Genomic DNA, 21,269 nt, shown 5'->3' on the forward strand with positions numbered 1-21,269 from the left:
GTATGTACAACAACAAATTCCTGAAATCCTGACCCTAGCCATGAGGAGTGTGTCTTTTTTAGCGTGGCCTGAGGTGCTGACATGATGACCCTGTAAGCCTCTTTAGTCTACCCTGCCTTCCCAAATCCCTGATCAGTCACCACTGTCTCTGTATCTCTGGCAGGCAGATCCTCCACCCCATCCACCACTGCCACATAGACCAACTCTAAACTCTACATTTTAATATAATTACCACCAAATTACAATAATGACAGATTTAAGAATTCACAGGAGGTCAATTATTTCTGAAGGCGGCGGTGTGCTTTCAAAGCATTGGAGAGGTGCTTTACATTCTAATGAGTGTGCTGGTATTAAGAGCGAATCACACAGGAAATGACAGGTAGAGTAAGAAGAAAAAACACCAGAAGGGACTTGAATGGAAAATATGATTGGTGATTACTCTAAGGAGAGAGAGAGAGAGAGAGAGAGCGAGAGAGAGAGAGATTCACTTGAACATATAGCATGAACAGTACAGGGGTAGGTGGGAAAAGGAGACATGAGTACAGTATGAGCCTGACAGGGTCGACCTGTGTGAAACAGACATCAAAGGACCCCATGATGTGCCATGAAAAAGAGGTGATGAGAGAGATGGGGAGCTAGAAAGAGAAAACGGTGTAGTGTGAGAGAGAGATGGAGAGAGAAGGGGCATGATGAGAGAGATGAGCTGGAAAGGGTGGGGGTGAGAGAGAGAGAGAGAGAGAGAGAGAGATGCTGAGTAGCTAGGCTCTGGTTCCTGGAGCAGTGGGTAATGTAATGTTACCGTGGCAATCTGGTTGCCTGAGAGACCCCTGTGCTCCTCAGGCTTTGATGTGAGAGATTGTGGTTGTCTGAAGTCTTCCTATCACCCTATCACAGCAGATGTTCCTCAACTAGCTCCACCTCCTGCCTCCTAATCACAGAGAATATTTATTAGCTCTCATTACACAGACATTATTCATGAGGTGTGATATCTCTACTGGATGCTTCATCTGGAGAGCATGGGGGACTGATCACTGATCTGGAGCTGTGCTGATAGCACTACAAATCTCCATCATACTCCACATGATGGGTAGGTAGACAAGTGTGTGTGTGTGTGTGTGTGTGTGTGTGTGTGTGTGTGTGTGTGTGTGTGTGTGTGTGTGTGTGTGTGGTGTGTGTGTGTGTGTGTGTGTGTGTGTGTGTGTGTGGGTGTGTGTGTGTGTGTGTGTGTGTGTGTGTGTGTGTGTGTGTGTGCAAGCATTTTTCTCTGTGGCTGTGTTCTGGTCTATGTCTTGATTGATCTGTGTGTGTCTGTTGCCATGTTATTTTCCGCCTATTTGTTGTTGACACAGCTGCATTGGGTTTGCCTCTGGAGCACAGAACACTGTGTGGGCAGTGTTGGGTAAAAGTGGGGCACTAGTAGAAGCTCACATGAGAGACAGACAGAGGCAGAGAGACATAGCAATCATTGGCTGTGTGATTAGTCCTGTTTTCCCCATCATGGTTTGGCACCATGGTTTGGTCTTAATGGTAAAGTAGTAGGTAGTGCTGTTGTGTGGTTGACTTGGCACCACAGCAGCTCTGTGTAGAACCACAGTCATTCATTCATTCAGTGTACCACAGTGTGTTACCCATGTTGTAACACACAGATGTGTCCAGCAGGTGAGTTGATCTTCTCTGTTCATAAACTCCGTGCCACCCGGCCTCTTAACTGCTCTACCTCATAAAAAATACTAAGGCCAAACACCATTTATGAAAGAGCCGGTTGATAGGAATACTGGTATACACTGGGCGAAAAGGGTCCATATCCGGGGATATTTTTATATGACACGTTTTGATATTCTAGAGCAGTGGTTCACAAACTTTTTATAGTCCCGTACCCCTTCAAACATTCAACCTCCAGCTGCATACCCCCTCTAGCACCAGGGTCAGCGCACTCTGAATTATTATTTTTTTGCCATCATTGTAAGCCTGCCACACACACACACTATACGAAACATTTATTAAACTTAAGAATGAGTGTGAGTTTTTGACACAGCCTGGCTCGTGGGAAGTGACAAAGAGCTCTTATAGGACCAGGGCACAAATAATAATATAATAATAATCAACAATTTTGCTCTTTATTTTGCCATTTTACATATAAAACCTTATTTGTTCATCAAAAATTGTGAATAATTCACCACGGGTTAATGAGAAGGGTGTGCTTGAAAGGATGCACATAACTCCGCAATGTTGGGTTTTATTGGAGAGAGTCTCAGTCTTAAATCCTTTACCACATACAGTCTGTGCCTGTACTTAGTTTTCATGCTAGTGAGGGCCGAGAATCCACTTTTACATAAGTACAGTACATACAGTAAGTATTCAGACCCTTTACGCAGTACTTTACTGAAGCACCCTTGGCAGAGATTACAGCCTCAAGTCTTCTTGGGTATGATGCTAAGAGCTTGGCACACCTGTTGTGACGTAGAAGTCCGTCACTGGCCGCGGGCAGCATTTGGTACTTTAACGCACGCACACATTCATCACTCCTCCCTGCTCTGTTATCAGATAAGTTAACAATGTGGGTCAACACACAAGTTAGCTTCTCTATCTTAGTACATACATTTCACACTTACTTCAGTAACCGGTTATGGTATAAAGAAATAAACAGACAGGTGTTCATATTTAATATAAGCAATATTTAGTATACTTATCGATGTTATGGATGAGCGCGGTTGTTTGTTCTGTTCCTCTCTCTCTCCATCTCTATAGCTTACGGGTATGCTGGATAAGGACCCGAGCTAAGGGAATTGGGCTTACTTTGTAGTGCCTGTCCGGAATGGCTCATTAATGTAAATGGGCATATTAGAAGACACTGTCAGTAGTGATGTAATTTTGTAAATGTTATATTGTGATGTTGTTTCATAAACTCGTTGCAATGTATATATTTTGGTATGTTTAGATAAATGGAAACTGTAGGTTGAATAGGTAATTGCTTAATTAATTAGTGTTAATTGTTCTGAGGGGAGGGGCTACCCCTACAAAAGGAGCCTCTCTTTCAGTTCATTGAGAGGCATTTTGGATTGAGCTGTGGGTGGGGCAGCATTGTTTTAAGCTGTCCCATAAGGTATACGTTTGATGGCAGTACTGTTGTTTTTGTTCCGGAATCACTATGTAAATAAACACCTTTGCACAGAAGAACTTTTGCGGCTCCGCCATCTTTTTATTTTTTATAGAGGTTAGGTTTTCCAGTTTAGCCTTCTGGCCTACTCTACGTGACACCTGTATTTGAGGAGTTTCTGCCATTCTTCTCTACAGATCCTCTCAAGTTCTGTCAGGTTGGATGGGGAGCGTTGCTGCACAGCTATTTTCAGGATTCTCCAGAGACGTTCGATCGGGCACAAGTCCAGGCTCTGTCTGGGCCACTCAAGGTCATTCAGAGACTTGTCCCCAAGACACTTCCGCGTTGTCTTGGCTGTGTGCTAACGGTCGTTGTCCTGTTGGAAGGTGTACCTTCACACCAGTCTGAGGTCCTGATTGCTCAGGAGCAGGTTTTCATCAAGGATCTCTCTGTACTTTGCTCCGTTCATCTTTCACTCAATCCTGACTAATCTCACAGTCCTTGCCACTGAAAAACATCCCCACAGCATGATGCTGCCACCACCATACTTCACCGTAGGGATGGTGCCAGGTTTCCTCCAGACGCTTGACATTTAGGGCAAATTGTTCAATCTTGGTTTCATCAGATCACAGAATCTTATTTCTCATGGTCTGAGAGTCCTTTAGGTGCCTTTTGACAAACTGTCGTGTGCCTTTTACGGAGGAGTGGCTTCCGTCTGGCCACTCTACCATAAAGGCCTGATTGGTGGAGTGCTACAGAGATGGTTGTCCTTGTGGAAGGTCCTCCCATCTACACAGAGGAACTCTGGAGCTCTGTCAGAGTGACCATCGGGTTCTTGGTCACCTGCCCATGTCCCCTGATAGCTCAATTTGGCCGGGGGCCCAGCTCTAGAAAGAGTCTTGGTGATTACAAACGTCTTCCATTTAAGTATGATGGAGGCCACTGTGTTCTTGGGGACCTTCAATGCTGCAGAAATATTTTGGTACCCTTCCCCAGAGCTGTGCCTCACCACAATCCTGTCTCGGAGCTCTAAGGACAATTCCTTCGACCTCATGGCTTGGTTTTTGCTCTGACATGCACTGTCAACTGTGGGATCTTATATAGACAGGTGTGTGCCTTTCCAAATCATGTCCAATCAATTTAATTTACCACAGTGGACTCCAATGAAGTTGTAGAAACATCTCACGGATGACCAATTGGAAACATGATGCACCTGAGCTCAATTTTGAGTCTCATAGCAAAGGGTTTGTATACTTCTGTAAATAAGGTATTTCAAAAAACCTGTTTCCACTTTGTCATTACGGGATATTGTGTGTAGATTCATGAGGGAAGAAATTCATTTAATTGATTTTAGAATGAGGCTGTAACGTAACAAAATGTGGTAAAAGGGAAGGGGACTGAATACTTTCCGAATGCACTGTATACATTGGAAATGGGCTCTATTCCCAAAATTGGCTCTATTCTCTAGAATAGGTATTCCCGCGCAATGCCGTCGGGGGTACGGCAAAATAAAATGTGATTCACATTTAATATATATATAATTGACTCACCTTTTTAAACAGTACATTTATATTATATTATACATTTGGGTGAGGTTTTTTTGTCACCTAAGTAGCCTCGTTTCACTGCCAAAAATAAAATTAAACCATCTAGAGTTCAACGAAATAAGAACACAATGTCAAATACAGGTAGCCTAGTCAAATAATGAACATCCAATCACATTAACCATTACTCTCTCGTGGGAAACCTTCACTCGTGCGCAGACATTTAGAAACGAAACATGACAAGTTGAAAAATAAGCCACAGCAGTTTTTTGAGCGAGAATAAAGATAACTTTCGAGTAGTAAGACATGTATACAAGCAACAGAAGTGTCTTATATGGTGAGCTACCGAGTGGCTAGGACAGGCAAGTCCCATACTATTGTGGAGGACTTAATTCTTCCTGCTGCCGCGGATATGGCTGGGACATTGCTGGTAGAAAAGGCCAAAAAAACTATACAGACAATGACTTCATCAAACTGTTTCACGACGCATCAGTGACATGGCAGGAGATGTTTTGAAACAATTACTGCTTAGCATTTAAGCCAGTGAATTCTATGCGTTACAGCTGATTGAGTCAACAGACATAGCGGGCCTGGCACAGCTCCTGGTATATGTCTGTCACTTTTAATTGGGTCAATTAAGGAAGACATTCTCTCATGCAAACCACCAGAAACCTGGACAACATGAGAGGATATTTTTAAAGTACTAGTCAAGATGTGTTGGTATCTGTACTGATTGCGCAAAAGCCATGACAGGGAGACATAGTGGAGTGGTAACCCGCGCTCAAGCAGTGGCCGTTACGTTTATGGGGGGTCAATTAAGGAAGACATCCTCTTCTGCAAACCACTAGAAACCTGGACAACATGAGAGGATATTTTTTAAGTACTGGTCAAGATGTGTTGGTATCTGTACTGATGGCGCAAAAGCCATGACAGGGAGACATAGTAGAGTGGTAACACGCGTGCAAGCAGTGGCTCCTGACGCCACTTGGGTACACTGCAGCGTCCACCGAGAGGCTTTTGCTGCCAAGGGAATGCCTGACAGCTTGAAAGAAGTTTTGGACACGACAGTGAAAATGGTTAACTTTGTTAAAGCAAGGCCCCTGAACTCTGCATTATGTAATGATATAGGCAGCAACCATGTAACGCTTTTACAACATACAGAAGTGTGCTTTTTATCAAGGGGATAGTATTGACACGTTTTTTTAAATTGAGAGACGAGCTTAAAGTTTTCTTTACTGACCATCATTTTCACTTGTCTGATCGCTTGCATGATGATGAGTTTCTCACACGACTGACCTATCTGGGTGATGTTTTTTCTCGCCTGAATGATCTCAATCTAGGATTACAGGGACTGTCCTCAACTATATTCTATGTGCAGGACAAAATTGAGGCTATGATTAAGAAGTTGGAGCTCTTTTCTGTCTGCATTAACAAGGACAAAACACAGGTCTTTCCATCAATGTATGATTTTTTGTGTGCAAATGAACTCAACCTTACGGACAATGTCAAATGTGATATAGCGAAGCACTTGAGTGAGCTGGGTGAGCAATTACGTAGGTACTTTCCCGAAACGGATGACACAAACTGGATTCGTTATCCCTTTCATGCCCTGCCTACAGTCCACTTAATGATATCTGAACAAGAGAGCCTCATCGAAATTGCAACAAGCGGTTCTGTGAAAATGTAATATAATCAGAAGCCACTGCAAGATTTCTGGATAGGGCTGCGCTCAGAGTTTCTTGCCTTGGCAAATCATGCTGTTAAGACACTGATGCCCTTTGCCACCACAGACAGTTGAAGTCAGAAGTTTACATACACTTAGGTTGGAGTCATTAAAACTCGTTTTTCAACCACTCCAGAAATTTCTTGTTAACAAACTACAGTTTTGGCAAGTCGGTTGGGACATCTTTTTTGTGCATGACACAAGTAATTTTTCAAACAATTGTTTACAGTCAGATTATTTCACTTAATTACAATTCCAGTGGGTCAGAAATGTACATACACTAAGTTGACTGTGCCTTTAAACAGCTTGGAAAATTCCAGAAAATGATGTCATGGCTTAGAAGCTTCTGATAGGCTAATTGACATCATTTGAGTCAATTGGAGGTGTATCTGTGGATGTATTTCAAGGCCTACCTTCAAACTCAGTGCCTCTTTGCTTGACATCATGGGAAAATCAAAAGAAACAAAGTGTTGTGATTGGAACTCTGGATTTGCTATGCTGCATTTCAACAGATATAACAGAGATGTGCTTTGGATTAAATATGACAATTTTTGCCTTTCCATGCCTTGTAACCTTCTACTGAATATGGTGCAAATGTATGCTCAGTTATGTCACTTTCATGTGAAGAAGCACAATGATTTTCATGACCAGGTCAAAAATGTGGGCGCTGGACATTGATCATGAGTCGGATTTAGCCCATTTTCAATCAGACATATGACGGTGAATATTACATATGTAAGGATATCTATTGAAATTATGATATATATTTTTTAATGCGCCACCGTAAATGATCAGGTAATGACTATAGATGTGATACATTTCTGAAAGTATGTGGATTCGTCCATGCCTAGGTATAAAGGCTTAGATATGTCAGCATGTGGACACATGCCCTTTCCGAAGTTAAAATGGAAGTGGATTCCACTGGATATCATAAGGTGAATGCACCAATTTGTAAGTCGCTCTGGATAAGAGCGTCTGCTAAATGACTTAAATGTAAATGTAAATGTAAAATATTCTACAAATATGTAAGCGGGTGCACACACATCAGGGGCGTGTCTTGAAGGGATCTCGCCCACTGGACTCACAGTATTAGGGAGATTTCTGAGGCCTGGATTGGATAAATAAAGAAACTGTCCCATTATGGAGACTATCTTAGCTCCATACATGGAATTAAGAGCATGTCTACTCCTTATACAGTGGGGCAAAAAAATATTTAGTCAGCCACCAATTGTGGAAGTTCTCCCACTTAAAAAGATGAGAGAGGCCTGTAATTTTCATCATAGGTACACTTCAACTATGACAGACAAAATGAGAAGAAAAAAATCCAGAAAATCACATTGTAGGATTTTTAATTAATTTATTTGCAAATTATGGTGGAAAATAAGTATTTGGTCAATAACAAAAGTTTATCTCAATACTTTGTTACATACCCTTTGTTGGCAATGACACAGGTCAAACGTTTTCTGTAAGTCTTCACAAGGTTTTCACACACTGTTGTTGGTATTTTGGCCCATTCCTCCATGCAGATCTCCTCTAGAGCAGTGATGTTTTGGGGCTGTCGCTGGGCAACACGGACTTTCAACTCCCTCCAAAGATTTTCTATGGGGTTGAGATCTGGAGACTGGCTAGGCCACTCCAGGACCTTGAAATGCTTCTTACGAAGCCACTCCTTCGTTGCCCGGGCCGTGTGTTTGGGATCATTGTCATGCTGAAAGACCCAGGCACGTTTCATCTTCAATGCCCTTGCTGATGGAAGGAGGTTTTCACTCAAAATCTCACGATACATGGCCCCATTCATTCTTTCCTTTACACGGATCAGTCGTCCTGGTCCCTTTGCAGAAAAACAGCCCCAAAGCATGATGTTTCCACCCCCATGCTTCACAGTAGGTATGGTGTTCTTTGGATGCAACTCAGCGTTCTTTGTCCTCCAAACACGACGAGTTGAGTTTTTACCAAAAAGTTATATTTTTGTTTAATCTGACCATATGACATTCTCCCAATCCTCTTCTGGATCATCCAAATGCTCTCTAGCAAACTTCAGACGGGCCTAGACATGTACTGGCTTAAGCAGGGGGACACGTCTGGCACTGCAGGATTTGAGTCCCTGGCGGCGTAGTGTGTTACTGATGGTAGGCTTTGTTACTTTGGTCCCAGCTCTCTGCAGGTCATTCACTAGGTCCCCCCGTGTGGTTCTGGGATTTTTGCTCACCGTTCTTGTGATCATTTTGACCCCACGGGGTGAGATCTTACGTGGAGCCTCAGATCGAGGGAGATTATCAGTGGTCTTGTATGTCTTCCATTTCCTAATAATTGCTCCCACAGTTGATTTCTTCAAACCAAGCTGCTTACCTATTGCAGATTCAGTCTTCCCAGCCTGGTGCAGGTCTACAATTTTGTTTCTGGTGTCCTTTGACAGCTCTTTGGTCTTGGCCATAGTGGAGTTTGGAGGGTGGCTGTTTGAGGTTGTGGACAGGTGTCTTTTATACTGATAACAAGTTCAAACAGGTGTCATTAATACAGGTAACGAGTGGAGGACAGAGGAGCCTCTTAAAAAATAAGTTACAGGTCTGTGAGAGCCAGAAATCTTGCTTGTTTGTAGGTGACCAAATACTTATTTTCCACCATAATTTGCAAATAAATTCATTAAAAATCCTACAATGTGATTTTCTGGATTTTCTTTTCTCATTTTGTCTGTCATAGTTGACGTGTACCTATGATGAAAATTACAGGCCTCTCTCATCTTTTTAAGTGGGAGAACTTGCACAATTGGTGGCTGACTAAATACTTTTTTGCCCCACTGTATCTAATAAAATATCAGACTTCAGGATATATATATAAAGATATCCCCTGATATTGACCCTTTTCGCCCAGTGATAGAAATGTTTTTTGTACTTGGCGTATGAATGAATTTTATTTTAGCTTTATTTAACAAGTCAAGTCAGTTATCCTTAGGCAAGTCAGTTAAGAACAAATTCTTATTTTCAATGACGGCCTAGGAACACTGGGTTGACTGCCTTGTTCAGGGGCAGAACGACAGATTTGTACCTTGTCAGCTCGGGGATTCGATCTTGCAACCTTTCGGTTACTAGTCCAATGCTCAAACCACTAGGCTTATCTCAAGTAAGCAAACCAAGATGTCTTTAGTGGCTTCACAGAACTGCATTACCTTAGTTTACCTTTTCCTTTCATATCTGTCAAGCTGTCTAAAATCAAATGTTTTTTAACTACCGTAGTGAAATGTAAATATTAACACCCAGAAGATATTAAGCCCCTTTTTTCAGATGGCGGATGGATGGAGAGGTTTTTGTAATGCGATTGAAATCTGTGTGATAAACACACTTTGTTATGGTAATGAGGGTGTACGGTGGATGACAGCCCATTGGCTCTGCCACAGCACCATCCTGCCATCTGCCATCCTCCTCAGGATCCAGTGCTTTTGTTATCTCCTCTTGGCAGCTGGAGAAAGAGCTCTGAAGAAATGGAGGGAGCCATATTGTAGGCACAGGCCCCCAAACAGATTCCATAGTCTGAATAGAAAGAGAAATGTGTTTGTCTTGGTTTTTAAAGCTGCAGAATTTCCTCTGGAGAAATGTGATGTGTTATTAGTGCTTTTTGGGCAACTGTAGGCAGGGGATCCAAAACTATGTGAATGCTATTTATGGACTTATCCTGGATTTTGTGGGTTTAATCTTGTATTTTAAATGTTTATTGTGCCTTGTGGAGTGTTGAGTAATGGTTTATGTGTAAATGTCTGGTTCCATGTAATGTCAAAGGGTTAATCTGCAGGGGATTTGGCTGTTTTATCACTGCCAGGGGATCCAACTATGTGAATGCTATTTATGGACTTATCCTGGATCATGTGGGTTTAATATTGTATTGTAATTATTTGTTGTGCCTTGTAGAGTGTTAAGTAATGGTTTGTGTGTAGATGCCTGGTTCCATGTAATGTCAGGGTTAATCTGTAGGGGATATGGCTGTTTTATCACTGCTTCTTTTCATTTGTCAAATGGAGGTGTCTATAATGTAGCAAAGTAACTCCTGTCCTGTGTGTGTTTATCTGATTATTCTTCACAACTAATGACAATATCACCTCTGTGCAGCTGCTACACTGCTGTATTCAAGGACGCTGGGTTTACTTACAATCTAGGGTAGACTACTGGCTACACAACGATTAAAAAGGATTACGTACCCTGTATGTACTCTGTATTAGCCCCCACCAATGTGGGTTTGAGCTGCAGGCCCCTTCACTTCTTCGTTCAGCTGGCCTAAACGTTCCACTTTTCATTATCTTCCTCTTCCCACCTTGGGATTCCCACTCTGCTCTGGAGAGGTGTGTGTGTGTGTGTGTGTGTGTGTGTGTGTGTGTGTGTGTGTGTGTGTGTGTGTGTGTGTGTGTGTGTGTGTGTGTGTGTGTGTGTGTGTGTGTGTGTGTGTGTGTGGTGTGTGTGTGTGTGTGTGTGTGTGTCCGTCCTGACACAGTGGGAGTCCAGCCACAGCTGTGCTAATCACTTCTAGAAAAACAGTATCCCTGGCAATCACCACAGAGCTGTGATGGATAGGCTGATTGATTGGAAAGAAGTGACAGAGGGACCAAACTGCTATCCAACCCAGTCTGATAGCTGCTGTTAAACCCCTTCCTACATGCTGTAGTCTACCAGTCCCTGTAGAACCACACTAGTTCACTGTGGTCTGTCTGTCTGCTCTATCCATCCATTCACCACTGATAAGCGCTTAGGATAGACCCAGGATTGGGATCCTTACATTCAATAGTTGTTTTCATGAATGTTTCGGCTAGCTTTCCCCTGACCAAGCATTCAAAATCAATGAAATCACAGTTGGACTTCAGTAAGAAGGGCTGATTATTTGTTGAAGCATCAGACTTGCTCACAGTTTTATAACCTGTATTCTCATGTCTGGATGACCTATACTGAGCGATGTACAAACATCATATGCTATACAAGAGATTTTTATTACCTTACTGGACCTATCTGCAGCTGCTATGTCCTTAGCATAGACATGTGTAATGTATGTCTTTTTAGCTAAGTTGTCCCTGCATATTAGTGTTCAGGAAGTGTTCAGACCCTCCAAACTATAGAATAGAAGGATTGATAGCCATTGGAAATGCTTCAATGAGAAAAAAAACCCACATCACTATAAACTGTTAATGCACATAACTCAACCATATCTAACGAGGCCTTTCATGCCGACCATGCCGTTCTTAACTTCTGTTACATAATCCCAGTATCCCAGGCATAATCGTCCAGATGGGACAGCAGTTGAAAGTTGCTGTTTGTCAGAAAGGTCCAGCAATTGGCTTTTGTGCTATATACCTCAAGGCGTACGAAAGGGTCAACTCATAGGTGTTGCAGTTTGATCATAAAGAATCCAACATTTTTCCCTCAATATATTTCCGACTGTACCTTTTCTTCCCTTGATGTTGAGCTACTATACTGCATGTCCGTTTCTTTTTAAGACCCCTACTTAGCCGAAAGGATTCACCGGTGAATAAACAAAGAGACAGTCAGTGACAGAGCTGCCAAACTCTCCCAGAGTATTTCACTCAAATCTGATTCCATTTTCTGTCATCTCCCAGGAGTGAAGACTGGGCGGTGAATATGAATGAGGTTACCTTTTCTTGGCAGCCAGGAATTTTGTTTGATTAGCTTGCTCTAGCATAAAACATTCTAATGAAATGATAACACTTGACACAGCCTCCGGTTAGTTCCTCATTTGCTCACAGAAAATCTTACCCTTTTATGTTTAAGTAGTTTTCATTTTTGCCCAGAAACCAAAACACAGAATTCTAAATTTAACCTAATAGTATACACATTGAATTGAAAAGTACATACACTAAATATACTGTATACACTATATCAAATAAAGATTAAAGCCGAATGTTAAATCCCTTCAAAAGCTGAGCTCCATTGATAGAAGCATCCCCAGGAGGAAGCAGAGGAATCGATAGGCATCATTGATACTGGCTGCTTTGATGTCATGTTTCTTTCAGCTCGATCCCCTGTCCCTCAGATACCTGCTGGCTGTCCCAGCGTCCAGACCTGTCTCTCTCAGCGTCCAGACCTGTCTCTCTCTGTCTTTGTGATTGTCACTCACTCTCTGTCTGTCTGTCTGTCTGTCTGTCTGTCTGTCTGTCTGTCTGTCTGTCTGTCTGTCTGTCTGTCTGTCTGTCTGTCTGTCTGTCTGTCTGTCTGTCTGTCTGTCTGTCTGTCTGTCTGTCTGTCTGTCTGTCTGTCTGTCTGTCTCTGAGAAATATAGTGAATAGTCTAGTGTCTGGCCATGTCTAGTGAATGTGGGATTCAAATCAAATCAAACTTTATTTGTCACATACGCCGAATACAAGTGTAGACCTTACAGTGAAATGCTTACTTTACAAGCCCTTAACCAACAATGCAGTTCAAGAAGAGTTAAGAAAATATTTACCAAGTAGACTAAAGTAAAAAATAATAATAAAAAGTAGCACAATAAGAACAACAATAACGAGGTTACATACAGGTACCGAGTCAGTGTGCGGAGGTACAGGTTAGTTGAGGTAATTTGTACATGTAGGTAGGGGTGAAGTGACTATGCATAGATAATAAACAGCGAGTAGCAGCAGTGTACAAAAGGGTGGAGTCAATGTAAATTGTCTGGTGGCGATTTTATTAATTGTTCAGCAGTCGTATGACTTGGGGGTAGAAGCTGTTGGGGAGCCTTTTAGTCCTAGACTTGGCGCTCCAGTACTGCTTGCCATGTGGTTGCAGAGAAAACAGTCCATAACTTGGGTGACTGAAGTCTCTGACAATTTTCTGGGCTTTCCTCTGACACCGCCTATTATATAGGTCCTGGATGACAGGAAGCTTGGCCCCAGTGATGTACTGAGCCGTTCGCGCTACCCTGTGTAGCGCCTTACGGTCAGATGCCGAGCAGTTGCCATACCAGGCGGTGATGCAACTAGTCAGGATGCTCTCGATGGTGCAGCTGTAGAACCTTTTGAGGATCTGGGGACCCATACCAAACCTTTTTTGTCTCCTCAGAAGGAAAATGTTTTGTCTTGACCTCTTCTTGACTGTCTTGGTATGTTTGGATCACGATAGTTCGTTTATGATGTGGACACCAAGAAACTTGAAACTCTCGACCCGCTTCCCTACAGCCCTGTCGTTGTTAATGGGGGCCTGTTCGGCCAGCCTTTTCCTGAAGTCCACGATCAGCTCCTTTGTCTTGCTCACATTGAGGGAGAGGTTGTTGTCCTGGCAGTGTCTCTGACCTCCTCCCTACAGGCTGTCTCATCATTGTCGGTGATCAGGCCTACCACTGTTGTGTCATCAGCAAATGTAATGACGGTGTTGAAGTCGTGTTTGGCCACGCAGTCATGGGTGAACAGGGAATACAGGAGGGGACTAAGTACACCCCTGAGGGGCCCCAGTGTTAAGGATCAGTGTGGCAGACGTGTTGTTGCCTACTCTTTCCACCTGGGGATGGCCCGTCAGGAAGTCCAGGATCCAGTTGCAGAGGGATGTGTTTAGTCCCAGAGTCCTTAGCTTAGTGATGATCTTTGTGGGCACTATGGTGTTGAACGATGAGCTGTAGTCAATGAACAGCATTCACACATAGGTGTTTCATTTTGTGCGATTGAGATTGTGTCATCTGTGGATCTGTTGGGGCGGTATGCAAATTGGAGTGGGTTATGACCAGCCTTTCAAAGCACTTCATGGCTACCGATGTGAGTGCCATGGGGCGGTAATCATTTAGGCAGGTTACCTTCGCTTCCTTGGACACAGGGTGGTCTACTTGAAACATGTAGGTATTGCAGACTCGGTCAGGGAGAGGTTGAAAATGTCAGTGAAGACACTTGACAGTTGGTCCGCGCATGCTTTGAGTACACGTCCTGGTATTCCGTCTGGCCCAGCGGCTTTGTGAATGTTGACCTGTTCATTTTGCTCACACAGCGTTATCACACAGTCATCCAGAGCAGCTGGTGCTCTCGTGCATTCTTCAGTGTTGCTTGCCTCGAAGCGAGCATTAGCTCGTCTGGTAGGCTCGCATCACTGGGCAGCTCGCGTCTGGGTTTCCCTTTGTAGTCTGTAATAGTTTTCAAGCCCTGCCACATCCGACGAGCGTCAGAGCTGGTGTAGTAGGATTCAATCTTAATCCTGTATTGACTCTTTGCTTGTTTGATGGTTTGTCTGAGGGCATTGCGGGATTTCTTATAAGCATGCGGGTTAGTCTCCCGCTCCTTGATAGCGGCAGCTTTAGCCTTCAACTCGAAGCGGATGTTGCCTGTAATGCATGGCTTCTGGTTGGGATATGTACGTACAGTCACTGTGGGGACGATGTCGTCGATGCACTTATTGATGAAGCCGATGACTGAGGTGGTGTACTCCTCAATGCCATTGGATGAATCTCGGAACATTTCAGTCTGTGCTAGCAAAAGATTCCTGTAGTGTAGCATCTGCATCATCTGACCACTTCCGTATTGAGCGAGTCACTGGTACTTCCTGCTTAGTTTTGCTTGTAAGCAGGAATCAGGAGGATAGAGTTATGGTCAGATTTGCCAAATGGAGGACGGGGGAGAGCTTTGTATGCATCTCTGTGTGTGGAGTAAAGGTGGTCTAGGATTTTTTTCCCTCTGGTTGCACATGTTACATGCTGGTTAAAAGTTGGTAAAACTGATTTAAGTTTGCAATGCATTAAAGTACCCAGCCACTAGGAGCGCCGCTTCAGAATGAGCATTTTCTTCTTTGCTTATGGCCTTATAGTGTTGGTTGAGTGCGGTCTTAGTGCCAGCTTCGTCTGTGGCGGTAAATAGATGGCTCCGAGTACAGCTTATCATAAGGTATTCTGCCTCAGGTGAGCAATACCTCCAGACTTATTTAATATTAGACATTGCGCACCTGCTGTTATTGGCAAATAGACACACACCCCCACCAGAGGTAGCGTCTCTGTTCTGCCGGTGCATGGAAAATCCCGCTAGCTCTATATTGTCTGTATCGTCGTTCAGCCACATCTCGGTGAAACATAAGATATTACAGTTTTTAATGTCCCGTTGGTAGGATAATCTTAATTGTAGGTCATCAATTTTATTTTCCAATGATTGCACGTTAACAAGAAGAACGAATGGCAGTGGGAGTTTACTAGCTCGCCTACGGATTCTCAGAATGCTGCCCGATCTGTGGCCACTTTTCCTGCATCTGTTCTTCACGCAAAAGGCTGATATCTGGGCCTGTTCCAGTGAAAGCAGTATATCCTTCTCATCGGACTCGTCAAAGGAAAAAGTTTCTTCCAGTCCGCGGTGAGTAATCGCTGTTCTGATGTCCAGAAGTTATTTTCGGTCATGAGAGACGGTAGCAGCAACATTATGTACACAATAAGTAAAAAAATAAGTTACACAAAATGCAAAAAAAACTAACAAAATAGCTAACAAAATAGCACAATTGGTTGGGAGAATGTAAAACGTCAGCCATGTTCTTCAGCGCCATCTTAAATTCAGTTACTGTATCACTGTATTACCTTTTTTGTATCATCGTGGTCTCTTCTCACTAGGAGAGGAGTAATACAGTAGGTGTGTGAGAAGATACTGTAGGGGTTTGTAACCTGCATCGATTGGGTAGGGGACAAGGGGTGGAGTGCGACATATTGATACACACAACAAGGCCTTGATATTATTTGTGGTTGCCCCAGTAATGTGTCCCAGATGTGCTGCAAAGAGTCTTGGGAGAGAGAGTTTTACCAGTGAGATCATCCTCATGGTCCAGACATGCATGGGCATCCTTCTGCCTCTGGGAGCCTCTGACTGCTGACTGTGACACTCTATAATTATGTGGTTCTACTCAGAACTACTTTGAGACATTTGTAACAGAAGAGAGATTCAATTTACTGAGGTGTGGAAATCGGTAGACTTTTCCAACCAAATATCCTGATAGCCATCACTGTTGGCAAGGAGAGGCGAAATAAGCCACAATGAGACATTTTATGTAATCCATGGTCAATTTTCTTGGAAGCGAGGGAGGGTTTTTTCGGAAACCATTATTCCCCCCTATCACTATGTGCTGACAGAGCAGTTATCAGAGCCGACCAATAATGTGAGTCGCTTCCCTTTCCACCGGAGGACACAGGACTACAGGCAGCCGTGTCAAATCCATTCACAGCACAACAAAATAACGCTAATGGAAAATTAATGATTTATTTTCACTTTATGGGTAGAACATTATAAGGATCCCACCAACATAGTAAAGACACACCAGCCTGTGGGGACACTGATGTACAGAAGGTGGCCTGTTCTAAGGAGACAGACATAAGACTTTTCTCATACCAGTACTTCAGACCAATAGTTTTGCTTCATCTGACAATATCAGTTAGCAGGCATGCAGTGGATCAGGTTGAACCAATGGCTCAAAGTTATGACTTTTCCACAGTGCAGTTTCCCAAGATGAAGTCCTTATAGGGTATCAGCTACAACCAAATGCTGAGCCAGAATGCAGAATACAGGTAGAAAGTAGTGAGTGCATCAAACTATACTCTGTTAGTTTCTGCTGTCGGGGCATTTTCTCTGCCTGTCTGCTGACAGTGAATCTCTCATTAGGGAAAGATCTGCGGAGGGCTGTCAGTCTGCCCTGGCTACCAAGGGAAGATGTTGAAAAGGATTGGTCTACAAACTACAGTATACTTTTATCCCCTGGGATGGTGTGTGCGTGTCTGGGTGACTATAGGTGAATGTGTGTGTGATTTATGTGTGATTTATGTGTTAGTGAGTGTGTGTTAAGGGGGATGTAGTAGGTATATCATATATATATTTATTCTGCTCCTGTCTGCTTACAGAAATATTGATCCACCCAAAGATCATTGGAGGGAAAAGACAGATGGGGAGAAAGGGAGTGAGAGAGAGGGGGGAGAGTGAGAGAAAGAGAAAGGGAAAGAAGAATACATACGCTATATATTCAAAAGTATGTGGACACCCCTTCAAATTAGTGGATTAGTCTATTTCAGCCACACCCGTTGCTGACAGGTGTATAAAATCGAGCACACAGCCATGCAATCTCCATACACAAAAATTGGCAGTAGAATGGCCTTACTGAAGAGCACAGTGACTTTCATCGTGGCGTCGTCATAGGATGCCACCTTTCCAACAAATAATTTCGTCAGATTTCTGCTCTGCTGCAGTAGAGCTGCCCCGGTTTGGGGAAGGCCCTTTCCTGTTTCAGCATGACTATCCCCCCGTGCACAAAGCGATGTCCATACAGAAATTGTTTGTCAAGTTCGATGTGGAAGAAATTGACTGGCCTGCACAGAGCCCTGACCTCAACCCCATTGAACACCTTTTAGATGAATTGGAACAGCGACTGCGAGCCATGTCTAGTCGCCCAACATCAGTGCCCGACCTCACTAATGCTCTTGTAGCTGAATGGAAGCAAGTCCCCGCAGCGACATCTCTTCCACCAACATCTAGTGGAAAGCCTTCCCAGAAGAGTGGAGGCTGTTATAGCAGCAAAGGGGGAACTAACTCCATATGAATGCCCATGATTTTGGAATGAGATGTTCGACGAGCAGGTGTCCACATACTTTTGTGTGTGTGAAAGACCTTTAGCCCAGTCAGTCAGTCTGTCAGTCAGTCTGTCACAACAGCCAGCTCAGGCAAAACATACAGTTTGAGCGGTACAACAATAATACTGAACGCTGCCACTTCCATCCACAGCATGGGCCCCATTAGGCTATATCTGGTGCTCACACTGGATCTGGACTGGCAATCACCACAGAGCTGTGATGGATAGGCTGATTGATTGGAAAGAAGTGACAGAGGGACCAGGCTGCTATCCAACCGTCTGATAGCTGCTACCTCTTACTTTTCCACACCTTAACCTAACCCAAACAAATCCATGTCTTGAGAAAGACATCCACACTGGGACAGCTACACATGGCTGCTCTTCTCTAAGCTTCTCTTTAAGCTCTGCAGTCTTAGTCTAAATGTGTAAGCTCTCTCATAGTTCAGCTGCAATGTTATGCTATTTGTCACCAATGAAAACAAATGTATATTGTGGATTTTATTCATCCTGCGCAGCATGCTATTGCTCAGTCAGGTCAACATTGGAGGACATTTTCAGTTCTTCAGGTACAGTCGAACTAAGGACTCCATTGTTTGATGTCTTGTGCCCTGCAAACCTATACATCTAGCAGGGACAAAAGTCCAGAACCTAGATACTCTACCGGCCCAAAGTTGTAGAACACCTACTCATTCAAGAGTTTTTCTTTATTTGTACTATGTTCTACATTGTAGAATAATAGTGAAGACATCAAAACTATGAAATAACACACATGAAAGCATGTAGTAACCAAAAAAGTATATTTTAGATTTGAGATTCTTCAAAATTCCACCCTTTGCCTTGATGACAGCTTTGTACACTCTTGGCATTCTCTCAACCAGCTTCATGAGGTAGTCACCTGGAATACATTTAGATTAACAGGTGTGCCTTCTTAAAAGTGAATTTGTGGAATTTCTTTCCTTAATGCGCTTGAGCCAATCAGTTGTGTTGTGATAAGGTAGGGGGGGTATACAGAAGATAGCCCTATTTGGTAAAAGACCAAGTCCATATTATGGCAAGAACAGCTCAAATAAGAAAAGAGAAACAACAGTCCATCATTACTTTAACACATGAAGGTCAGTCAATCTGGAAAATTTCAAGAACTTTGAAAGTTTCTTCAACTGCAGTCACAATAACCATCAAGTGCTATGATGAAACTGGCTCTTATGAGGACCGCCATAGGAATGGAAGACCCAGTTACCTCTGCTGCAGAGGATACGTTAATTTAGAGTTACCAGCCACAGCAATTGCAGCCCAAATAAATGCTTCACAGAGTTCAAGTAACAGACACATCTCAACATCAACTGTTCAGAGGAGACTGCGTGAATCAGGCCTTCATGGTCGAATTGCTGCAAAGAAACCACTACTAAAGGACACTAAGAAGAAAAATAGACTTTCTTGGGCCAAGAAACATGAGCAATGGACATTAGACCGGTGGAAATGTATCCTTTGGTCTGGAGTCCAAATGTGACATTTTTTTGGTTCCAACCGCCGTGTCTTTGTGAGACGTGGTTTTTGTTTGAACGGATGATCTCCGCATGTGTATTTCCCACCGTAAAACACGGAGGAGGTGTTATGGTGTGGGGGTGCTTTGCTGGTGACACTGTCTGTGATATATTTAGAATTCAAGGCACACATTCTGCAGCGATATGCCATCCCATCTGGTTTGTGCTTAGTGGGACTATAATTAGTTTTTCAACAGGACAATGACCCAACACACCTCCAGGCTGTGTAAGGGCTATTTGACCAAGAAGGAGAGTGATGGAGTGCTGCATCAGATGACTTGGCCTCCACAATCCCCCGACCTCAACCCAATTGAGACGGTTTGGGATGAGTCGGACTGCAGAGTGAAGGAAAAGCAGCCAACAAGTGCTCAACATATGTGGGATGTCCTTCAAGGCTGTTGGAAAAGCATTCCAGGTGAAGCTGGTTGAGAGATTGTCAAGAGTGTGCAAAGGTGTCATCAAGGCAAAGGGTGGCTTTTTGAGGAATCTCAAATATATATTGATTAGATTTTTTGGTTACTACATGATAACATATGTGTTATTTCATAGTTTTGATGTCTTCACTATTATTCTACAATGTAGAAAATAGTAAAAATAAAGAAAAACCCTTGAATGAGTAGGTGTTCTAAAACATTTTACCGGTTGTGTATCTATCTCTTAGACCTCCAATCTCTCACCTCTACCAAACAATAGCAGTGTCAGAAGCTGCATAGTGCTGGCACAATGAGAGCGTGTGTGTGTGTGTGTGTGTGTGTGTGTGTGTGTGTGTGTGTGTGTGTGTGTGTGTGTGTGTGTGTGTGTGTGTGTGTGTGTGTGTGTGTGTGTGTGTGTGTGTGTGTGTGTGTGTGTGACTGAGCTGTGTGCTGTCTGTGGACTCAGGGGGCTTTGTTTTAACAAACCTAACACAATGGTAAATCTAAGAGCTTGCTGGTTTGGGAGTGTGTAAAATATTTGAGCTATTTTCACAAATATTGGCGCTGTTGCTGGCGTTGGTATGAAAAGGCTGGGTTTTGATGAATAAACAAGTTATGGGTGTTTCGAGGCTTGGCCCCTCACTGGCCACATGCTCCGTGGCTAAATATGTGGTTACTTCAAGTTGTTTATTTACAGTCTTTTATGCATTGCCTTGGAATCAATTCCAATTCTAATGTTAGTCCATTATAGTTTGTTAAACAGCTTCTAGAAACAAAATAACAAAATGTAGACCTATCCCATCTTTGCTAAATATGTTAACTTGAACCTGTTTGCAGTCCATATTGTTTCTAAGCAATTGCATGGCTTCAATGTGGAAATATGTCAATAGCATTCACACAGATGTAGGTGCTAGGCCTACTAAAATACATTATGGCTGAGCATGAACATGCCAAACTTAGTCAATAAGCAAGATTAAATACATTATTGATAAGGCCTAAAAAGCTAATAATTCAAATCAAATTCTAAACTTAATGAAACAACAACTTGTTTTAAATAGGCTATGTCTAAATACAGTTACAGGCACCATAATTGCTTCCATGGGCATATAATATTAAAACAACGCAGACTCTGGAGAGTTATTACGCATATCCAAACTTTTCACAATAGCTGGACGAAGATTAAAGAGAAAGGGAGAATGTCCACTCATCCTTATACTCATCCCAAATATAATATTTAGTATTATTATATTAGAACCATTTTACAGATCGCATTCACACTTCTCTAGAAGTTGCATTGCATGCGCACCATGGACGTACTCACCATGAAACCAGGACAGTGAATCATTCTAATAAGTTCGCTTCTTTTTTGTTTAATTTTATTAAAACCAATCAGTTGTTGTTTTTTTAACAACAATGT

The 21,269-nt window shown here is 42.9% G+C and overlaps 1 protein-coding gene across 3 annotated transcripts in view; it reads left to right on the top strand.

Moving 5' to 3' along the window:
• Nucleotides 1–21,269, top strand: part of LOC106571830 (SAM and SH3 domain-containing protein 1) — a 335,706-nt gene that overhangs the window by 104,520 nt on the left and 209,917 nt on the right. The window lies entirely within an intron of this gene.

Source organism: Salmo salar, chromosome 15 (assembly GCF_965601325.2).
Source record: "Salmo salar chromosome 15, fSalSal1, whole genome shotgun sequence".
Classification (NCBI taxonomy): domain Eukaryota; kingdom Metazoa; phylum Chordata; class Actinopteri; order Salmoniformes; family Salmonidae; genus Salmo; species Salmo salar.